The sequence below is a fragment of the Cupressus sempervirens genome, chromosome 11 (assembly GCF_028749045.1).
Source record: "Cupressus sempervirens isolate cs-2001-9-10 chromosome 11, ASM2874904v1, whole genome shotgun sequence".
Lineage (NCBI taxonomy): Eukaryota > Viridiplantae > Streptophyta > Pinopsida > Cupressales > Cupressaceae > Cupressus > Cupressus sempervirens.
Genome location: NC_143128.1, coordinates 834,615,520 through 834,625,963, shown reverse-complemented (window position 1 = coordinate 834,625,963; position 10,444 = coordinate 834,615,520).

Genomic DNA, 10,444 nt, shown 5'->3' with positions numbered 1-10,444 from the left:
GGCATACACTAATCTCTATGTCATGACTTGACACCTATATTGCTCAGCATCCATTGTTTACTCAAATCCTATTTAACTCGGCATATATTGTCTAATTGGCACTCACTATGAACTCATCATGGTCTAATATATACATGTTGCGCTTGGCATGTATTACTTGTTTGGCATGAACTAAGTAAATAAATTAAGTGTGTTGACACTCACTTGTTAAAACCAATCTAAGATCAACAATCTCCTCCTTTGACATGAGTGTCAAAAACACTTGAGTATACATTAACATCCTTAATCTTACAAGCATAACATATCTCAACTCGGCTTATATAAAAAACTTCAAAATGTCAAAATTATGTAACAACTTATATACCTCAAAAGTTGATAACTCCTCCTAAGTTAATATGTCTATTCTATAACCAAAATTTTGTACTCCTGCTAAGTAAATATGTCTCTACTGATACACTTTGACTTCATGTTGTTTTGTTGATACTCTTTCATCTGATACTTCTTGTATTTTGATGCTTCTCCCTTGGTTGATGCTGGCTTTTCTCTATTCCTCTTATTTCTTACTTATCTCCTCATATCTCCCTAAAATTCTTATTTCCCCCAAAATATTTCTCCCCATTTATCTTATTCTCCTCCTTTTCGATAGTTATGTCAAATGGGCTATACACTTATAGTGTGTTTGTCCAGAAAAGATTTATGGACATCCAATATCATATTAAGAGTTGCATCCCAATTCTCACATGCTACATCCAATGACTTGATTTGGATTGCTAGCTCAGCAGCAAGGTGAACTAGTCTTCATTAAGGTTTCAGCATAGCCTAGCTCCTTGTGCAAAATTTCCATATGGGGGGTGAGAGTAGCCTAGATGCTAGTTAGTTTGGCCATTATGTTGACCTCATCTACTATCAATACAACTAACTAACTCTGGGTTTGAAGCAACGGCCTAGAGTGCTTCTCACTCTGAGTTGGATTCATTGGTAGTTTTGCACCTAATGCAATAATTTGGCTCTCTAGACTCAAAATGTGACTTCTTGAAGAATGATGGATTGTACAATTCAATGTACAATGAGAATATGTTCTCAAGTACCTTCTTCACATCCTCAACCTTAGTTTCCAATGCTACTTGTGTCTGTGCTATGTCACTTGATAGCTTTTCATTGACTTTGTTTTGGAATTTCTTTTTTGACCATTCTAATAACTTAGCATTTGTATCTTGGTCTTCATTACTAACCTTCTCCAGTATGTTTTTTATCTATTCCATTAGCGGCTTGGTCTCATCCGAATTTGGCAAACTAAATTCATCCAAAAAGATGTTTTTAATAACTTGTAGTGTCTGTTTCTGCCTACACTCCCTTCTAAGCATTTCTTGATGCTTCTTCCTTGCTAGGGCTTGTTGTAATATGCCCACTTGTTCTATAGCCATGGTATCATACTCATACTTAAGCAAAATGATCTCCTCATCAAGGCTCACATCTCCATATTGAATCAATTCTTTTGCCTTTGATAAACTTGTGCTCGGCACTGAGATCTGTAATGGACTAGCATTTGTGCTTGGCTTCTAAAGAGTTTGAGCAGAAGGAGTTCTAGATATTGTTAAGGTTAGCAAGGGTTGGATGGTAGTTTGTTCCTTCAATTGTGGTGTCATCTCACTCTCTTTAGGCATGCCCTATTCTACCACAATGACTTGACTTGCACCTTGATCTTGTGCAGTAGGTGCAGATAAGTCTATCTGACCTATTCCACTTTGTTCTTCTGTAGTGGCTTGTACTTCCATTGTGCTCTTTTCTATTGTATCATCCTTAGCAATTGTATCAATCTTGTTAGATGTATCTTCTGGTATTTGGACCAAAGGTTGTACATTAGTGACTAGAGGAATGATGGAAGGTGGTTCTTGTGGATTCACCTTTTCCCTTGCAGTATCAGTCATTGACTTTTGTAGCTCATCCACACTAACCAAAATAGGATAATCACAAAGTTTGGCTTGTAGTGTAGACTAATCTAATATCTTCTTCAAATTAGCCTCTATAAGGGGATTGATGTTCTGAGATGATAGATCAGAAACATCCTTAATAGTTACTATTTCAATAGTCTCCCTAATGACATGTTGAGGACTAACACTCGGCAATTGTGTGTCTTGCACACTCTGTTCTTCTGGCCACTCTAGCTCAGTTGTTGCCTTGTCATCTATATGCATTTCTATTCCTCCTTCAACTATGTCATTTTCATCATCTTCTTCATCATCCTTCACTTCAATGGATGCTTGTTCTCCTTCCTTGACTATAATCAACCCATTACTGAGCTTCCACATCTATGTGGACTTCTTGACAACATTCTCAATATTATTTTGTGAAATGTTGAAGGCTCTGTATTTAGGTATAAACCTAATTGCATACTTCTTCATAGCCTTAGCAATATGTGCTTTAGTTAGTTCAAGCATCACTTGTGCTAGAGAAGTTTCTCTAATTTGTCTCTCTAAGTCCAAAAAATAGTATCATTTTTGCTCAACTTTGTCATATAGACTCTTTGGCATTGAGTTGGCAAGTTCTAGTGGAGTTGTCTTGAATTTTGCCATCATGGCATTTATGGCCTCCTGCACTTGATTTTTCTCTACTTTACCCAAATTATCAAAATCAACATGACTAAATCCTAATAAGTCTACACTATTCTTAACATTTTCACATATATTTTCAAGATCTGACAAAGGATTGTGACTCACCACCTTAAATTGGCTATTGTCATCTGACTTTGTTTTCTCTTCATCAGAATCTTCTTGTGCAACATATTTTCTTCTTGGTCTCTTCTACTCTTGACCTCCTTACTCTACTAGTTTGGTCTTTTCCTTAGCCTTTTCAGCTATTGCACGTATGGTAGCCCTTGTAGTAGGTGGAGTGGGCTTGGGCTAACTTGGCTTAGCTACCTTCTTAGATTTAGTCACTAGTTAGACCTTAGCCTTCCTCTTCTTTGGCTTGGTAGGAGTAGGTGCTTCCTTAGTTTCTTCTCCCTTGACACCTTCAGTCTCCTCCTCATCTTGGTCTTCTCCCATACCTTGTGTCAAAGCAAGAGGTGCATGTGCTTGAGAGTCTTCTTCATCTTCATCCTCTTCGTCTTTTTCTTCTTCCTGCTCAACACCCTCTCTAGATTTGGTTTTTAATTTCTTCACTGCCTTCTCCTTTTTCTTCATGGTAGAGTTTGTCTTCAATTACATGGTAATTTTGGACTTTACCATCTCATAGTTTCCAAATATCTTTTCACTTTTATCTACCTCTTCTGAAAGTAATGCAGTAATGGTTGTAGAGGCCTCATCCACATTTATTTCATAACCAAATGGCCTCAACCATCTCACTCTTGGTGTAGCAGCTTGTACAAATGTATAATCAGCATTCACAAGAAAACATAAATCATCATAGTGTTTCTCTACTAGTGACATTGGTATTCTCAATCTTTCCTTCATTGACTTCTTGAAGTCTTCAAAATAACTTGTCATTAAAGATTCAAAATTCTCTCCTAACTTCTCAATATATTCACCAATTTGTACTGCTATTGATCTGTTGGTTTTCCATCCCATAATGCCAAATGAAGGGAATGTGTTTTGCATATAAAATAATATACAAATCAATATAGAACCAAATTTACATTGTGCACTCTTTGTCTTTCTGATTGCTCCAAGATTCTCCACCAATTGTTGCAATTGTAGCTCTACTAGATCATATGTGTGATCTTTCTAGACAATTTTGTATCCCACATCCACTGCTATATAGGGCACACTGTTTAATCTACTAGATTGGTAAAACTCGTGTGAAATTAACCTTACAGCAAAGTCAATCAATGGATTAGTAATTGTGTCAATTGTCATGCCTCTCTTGTTCCTAAAATTGTCCAAAACCCATTTTCTGACCAATTAAATAAATATTTAATATTTATTTAATTCCCCTACCTTAATTAAATAAATTTTATATTTATTTAATTATGTTTGTCTTTCCTTGATTTAAATAAACTAAGGTTTATTTAAATCCTAACCCATTCACTTTAATTAAGTACTTCGTATACTTAATTAATCCCTTTCCTAATCCCACTAGGAATTAAATATTACATTTAATCCTATTTGAGCACATGGCTCCTACCCTTAACCCTCACCTAACCTCACTATCTTAACTAACCCACCTTTCTAAACATACCCACTTCCTAATCATGCTTGCTTTGCATAATCACTTAGCTAATCTCCTTTTAATCCTAAGTGTGTGCTCACACATGTGTGAGAGATGTTCACGCTTTCCTCATCCCTCATGTCTTGCATGCCTCTTGCACACTTGTCCTCTTGCATGAGAATCAAGTTGTCTCACACCTCATTGATCATGTCACCATCAGAGGTTTCTCACACATGTGTGAGCATATTGCCCCCTTTGAATGGTCAAAACTCTAATCCACTTGGAGTCTACTTGGCCTCCACCTCATTGACACCTCATCAATCTTGAGAGATCCTAGCCCTTCATCTTGCATTCAATCTTAGCCATCCATTGCATCTCATTTCCTATAAAAGGAGAGCTCTCTCCTCATTTTCACAAGACCATCTACCTCATTGTTATGTTGCTGGATTTGTGAGAAACCACATCCCATAATGTGAAATCATCTACACTTGATGATTTTTTTGAGGTTTGCATTGGTGTTATTTTCAATAGCTTAAGATCTTTGTGATTTCATGTTATGCTTTTTACATGTTTATCTTGCATTATTTTGAGGTTTGCATAATCATGTGGGAGTATGCATTAGTTGCTTAATGTTTATTTCTTTGATTACATTTTTATGCAATATAGTTCTTACCTTTGTTGTTCCTTTCTTTTGTATTTTTGGATGATTCTCCTTCTTCAGTACTTGTGTATCCCAATCCTGATGTGTCATTATTAGATCTAGGGGATCTCAATAGTTGCTCAAAGTATTTGATGGCTTCATTTGGTTTGTTGAAACTTTCACCAAATTCCTTTTCCCTTTTTAGGTCGCTTTGCAATTGCTCATTATGAAACTTCAATGTAGTTATCTCAATGTCTTTGACATTCAATTCATAGTTGGCATTCATCATTTGACTTAGAGTATCCAATTACATGTTGGAAATCTTGGTTAGCTCTGTTGACTTCTCTTCTAGTATGTTGGCCAAAATTCTTTTGTCCTCTTTAATCATGGCTTTGTCTTCAATGGCTTTCTTTTTCTATTCAGTCACCTCACATAGCATTATGGCTTGTGATTCTTTTTCTAACTTGAGATTTATGATTTCCTCAGCTTGGGCTCTATTTTTTTCCATTAGATCTACAACTGTTGCATCAAATTCATTTGAGTCTCCAACTACAAATGGCTTAGTAGTGTCTATCTCTCTGTATTGTGTGTCATTCTCTGCAATAGAAATTTCCTTCCTTCTCTTCAAGGATTTCTTTAGTTCTGCTCTTGCTTCATTTAGTTGATGTAGAATAAGATGTATTTCAATCTCTTGATTTTCAATAGTCTTTCCCAACTTGTGGAGTTTCATTTCAAGATCTTTCATCAAAGTTGCAAAGCTTTTATTTCAGAGAACAAAGCTCTGATACCAATTGTTAGAATTATAATAGGAAAGGTAAACTTCTGAGAGGGGTGAGTGAATTAGTAGTTTAAACTTGGACTCATAAAACTGCCACCACACATCCATCTCATACATTCAATGAGTAAACTGAAATAACATGTAAAGCATGTACATATAAAATATGTAAAACATATAAGTAATCACACACATATGACACCAGATATGATTACCCAGAAACTGTCCAAGTGAGAAGGTAAAACTGGGGTGGGGATGACACCCACAAATCTTCACTATCGCAGTAATAAAGTGTATCTAATGAAGGTTACAATATTTTTATCATGAGACATGATCGACCCTGTCAAAAGTCTACCTTGTTAAAGTCTTACAAAGGCTGTTAGGTCTCACTTTGTTAGAGGATTTCAACACCCTGTTAGAAGTGTGCCTTGCTAAAGAACTTTAACTCACAATTAAGTAAGCACCTTGTTAGAGGATTTCATATAGCCTGTTAGGACTACTCTATTAAGAGATTTTGACCAAAATCGCTTGTAAGAATGTCTTAGCTTTGATCATGCGGTTAGCACTTGATTGCTTGATAATAGATCACCTCTAAACAATGTCTTCTTGATCCTTCTTGATCAGATGTCTCTTTGTTGTATCATTTTCTCTTTCCTTTATTCTGCTCTAACTAGTTCTACAATGTAGTTTCACTTCATTACTTCTAAGCCACCATGAATGCTCTATTTGTGCATGCAAACTTCTCTTTGCTCCTTTTGCACCTTCCACACTCACTAGAGAGTTTAGGGTTTGTCCTCCTTAAGAAGACTTAGGTGACTTAGGGTTAGGTATGAATCTATGACTGAGATTCATCTATTTTACCACTTAATCCTTCCTATTTTTTAATTGGTTGCATGTAATTGCATAGGGAATCCAACTAAAGATTCATCCTTATCTCCAAAATATCAAAATTCAATCTTAATTCGGCTCAAAAATAGTTTACATAATTGTTTGTTCAATTACAAACAACTATGTCAAAATTGTCCTACTCAACGTCTAAAGTCTTTGATGCTCGACATACACTTATCTCCCTATTGTGACTCAGCACCTGTATTGCTCAACATCCACTGTTTACTCGACTCCTCTGTCACTCAACATATACTATCTTCTTGGCACTCACTATGAACTTGACATGGTCTAACATATACATGTTGTGCTCAACATGTATTACTTGTTTGACATGAACTAAGTAAATAACTTAAGTGTGTTGACACTCATTTGTCAAAACCAATCTAAGATCAACAATATCATTATATTGATTATTTGTGAAACTATTTATCATCCATAATATAGATTGAATCATCATCTATTTTGCTCTTAGTATAATATCAATCTACACATTTGTGTTTGGTAATTAATATTAATTATGTTCCAAATATAATATTGATGTGCATATGATCAATAGTCCAGAGACACACATCAAATTGAGTCTAATATCATTGCTTGTATAGACCATCGAATGGTGTCAACTAAATAATGAATTGTCATTATTACTTATTGTGTAAACTATCAATAGTTATTAGCCTTGTTTAAAGTAATTAATGGGCACCATTAAGGAGACATGTTAATGAACATACATGTATCCATTGTCATGGAGACATGTCTATTCATTAGCATGCCCCCACCCTTTGAATATATCATATGTATATCAAGTTGGATCAAACTTAGAGAATGTTCAACAATCAATTAGTTTATAGCCTATTGAAGTTCGATCATTCTTTGCTAATCATACTCTGACTTGTAAGTGCAATAATCAGAACTCATTAGTATAGTTTTAGTTTTATTTCTATATTTGAGAAATATAATAAAAATCCCCATTCTGGTAAGGAAATGTCATTCAATAAGCATATTATTCAAGAGTTAAGAAATTTAAAAGATATACACATTCTAGTTTGCAATAGATCTAATTAACTTTAACATGGTATTAGAGCCTAATTAAGGAAGATATGATTAAATTTGAGAGTTTAGATTGCTCAAAATATAAATACTATCTTGAAAGAATAATCATATTCCATTCTTCATAATGTTGAGTGTAATCAGATTTGAGGATCATCTTGAAGGAGCAACCAATTGTGTTTTATGGAAGTTTAGAGTTATGATGATATTGAAAGAAAATGAACTAGATTCATTTGTGAAAGGAAACACATTTGAACCAAAGAATGATCCTGAGAAAACTCAATGGATCAAGAACAATGAAAAGGCTTTGAAAATAATTGTGGATGCAGTTAGGGATGATATAGTTCCTATTCTATCAAAATGTGATGTATTGTATATTAAATGTTCAAATCTCTTGAAAATACATATGAAATCAATAATATTAACATAATCCTCACATTGAAATACAACTTCACCATGTGAGAATGAATAAGGAAGAATTTTTCACAGCATAGTTTATGAGGATCATTGAATTGAGTGATCGACTTTCAATAGTTGGTAATCATATTGATAGTAAAGAGTTAACATTAATAGCTCTAGGTGGTCTCCCAACATCATGGGAATTATTTATTCAAGGAATGAGTGCATGGTCAAAACTTCCTAAAATCAATCGGATTTCTTACAAGAAGAATCCAGACTGATCACTAGAGGAAGCAATCAAAATGTTATAAATGAAGATATCTGTGTATTAAACACTAACTTTCACAAGAAAGGAATGAAAAAGAATTTCAAAAGGAAGAAAAATACATATGGAAAAGACTCTTCCAAGAAGAGGAAGGTTATATATCAAATGCAATGGTTCAAATGTGATCAATATGGACAATATGCAATCAAGTACCCTAATAGAACAAAACAACAAGCCTCTTTCGGTGAAGTTAGAAAAGCTAATATAGAACATGATTCAGAGAAACTTGCTTTCTATTATGCCTTACCAAGCCAAGTTTCAAATAAACTCACCACTTGGGTGATTGATTGTGGATCCTCATGGCATATTACAGAATTCAGAGAACATGCAGACACTATGGTATAAGAGTTTAACAAAGAGGTAACTATTGAGGATGATTCTAACTATCCAATAAAGGGGATTGGATCTCATACCATTAATTTGAAATGAGGCATATCCCCTCAACTCACTAGAATATTATTTATACAAGGGATAAAATGTTACATAATCTCCATTTCTATACTTGAAGACAAAGGGTATAGAGTAACTTTCATAGATGGAAACATTCTAGCATGGCCAAAGAATTTTACCATATAGAAAGCACATACTATAGTAATAAGAAAAGGATGTATTTACAAACTTTGCACTAATTCAAATCAAGCTCTAATCCATGGGACTTCTAACTCAAATAAGGTCTAGCACAGAAGATTAGGGCATCTTCATTTTCACACTCTACCTTCAATAGAGAAAACGGTGATAGAGTTGCCCAAACTAAATCAAACCCATGAAGGAGGATGCAAAGGTTGTGCTCTAGCAAAGAATTCAAAGGAAATTTTCAAAATAGTATTAGAAAAACTAAAAATGTACTAGAACTAGTCCATTTTGATTTAATGGACTCATTCATGTAATCTCTATGGGAGGTATCTTGTACTATATAATTTTTTTAGATGATTTCTCTAGGAAAACCTGGCTATACTTTCTTAAGTTTAAAGACTATGAGAAATTCCTTATAATTTTAAAGGAATTCAATGCTCTTGCAGAAGACGTGTCTGGGAAGAAAATCAACCAATAAGAATAGATAATGAGAGGCAATACACTTCAGAAGATTTTAAAGAATTTTGTGCGAACGTTGGGATTAAGGAATTTAATGTACCTTATAATCCAAAACAAAATGGAGTTGGTGAAAGAAAGAATAGGACAGTTGTAGACATTGTTAGAGCCATGTTGTATGATCAAAACATAGAAATTTCATTTTGGGTGTGAAGCCTTTACGACAATCGTCTACATTTAAAATATATGTTCTCACTCGCTCCTAGATAATAAAAATCTTTAAGAAGCATTCATTGGTATCAAACTGGACATAAGTCATATGAGGATCTTTGGGTGTCATGTCTACATTCATGTGCCTAAGAAAAGAGGTCTAAGTTAGAACCCACAGGCAAGAAAGTAATATTTTTGGATTATAGTGAAACATCCAAAGCCTACAAAATATACATACCTAGAAAAAATTTGATTGAACTTGGTAGAGATGTCATCTTTGAAAAAGATATTACTTTCAAGAGATCCAAGAGCTCTCATAAGATAGAAATTCAAGATCCTCCAAAAGATATGGAGGAGAATCATGCTTCTGAGGTTCAAAGGAAGTCTCTCAAACAAACTTTAAATGAAAATCAAAGTATTCCAATAGATGAACCTAACAATAAAAAAAGGGGACCACTTTGGGCTAGAAAGATGATTCAAGAAGTTGAAAATTATGCAGCACCGAAAGGAACTTTTAGAGAAAGTAAGAGACCCCACTAATTCTCTAACTATGTTTCCTTGATGAGTGGGATCATAAAATCAGAACCTACCTATGTTGAAGAATCTTTTAAACGTCAAGTATGAGAACATGTTATTTTAGAAGAGTATCAATCCATTGTAAAGAATTATGTGTGGGGCATAGTGCCAAGACCTAAAATGAAATATGTCATTTCTTCAAAATGGTTCTTCAAGATCAAACATGTTGCAGATGTCAGGATTGAAAGACAAGGCCTAATTTGTTGCTTGAGGTTTCTCATAGAGAAAAGATATTGATTATGAAGAGAATTTTGTACATGTTGCGTGTTACACCTTAGTTAGAGCATTGATAGCTATTGCAATATTTAAAGGATGGAAGATCCATCAAATGGATGTGAAGAATGCATTCTTGAATATGATGATTGAAGAAGTTTATGTAGAGAAACTTGAAGGTTTTGTCATAAATAAG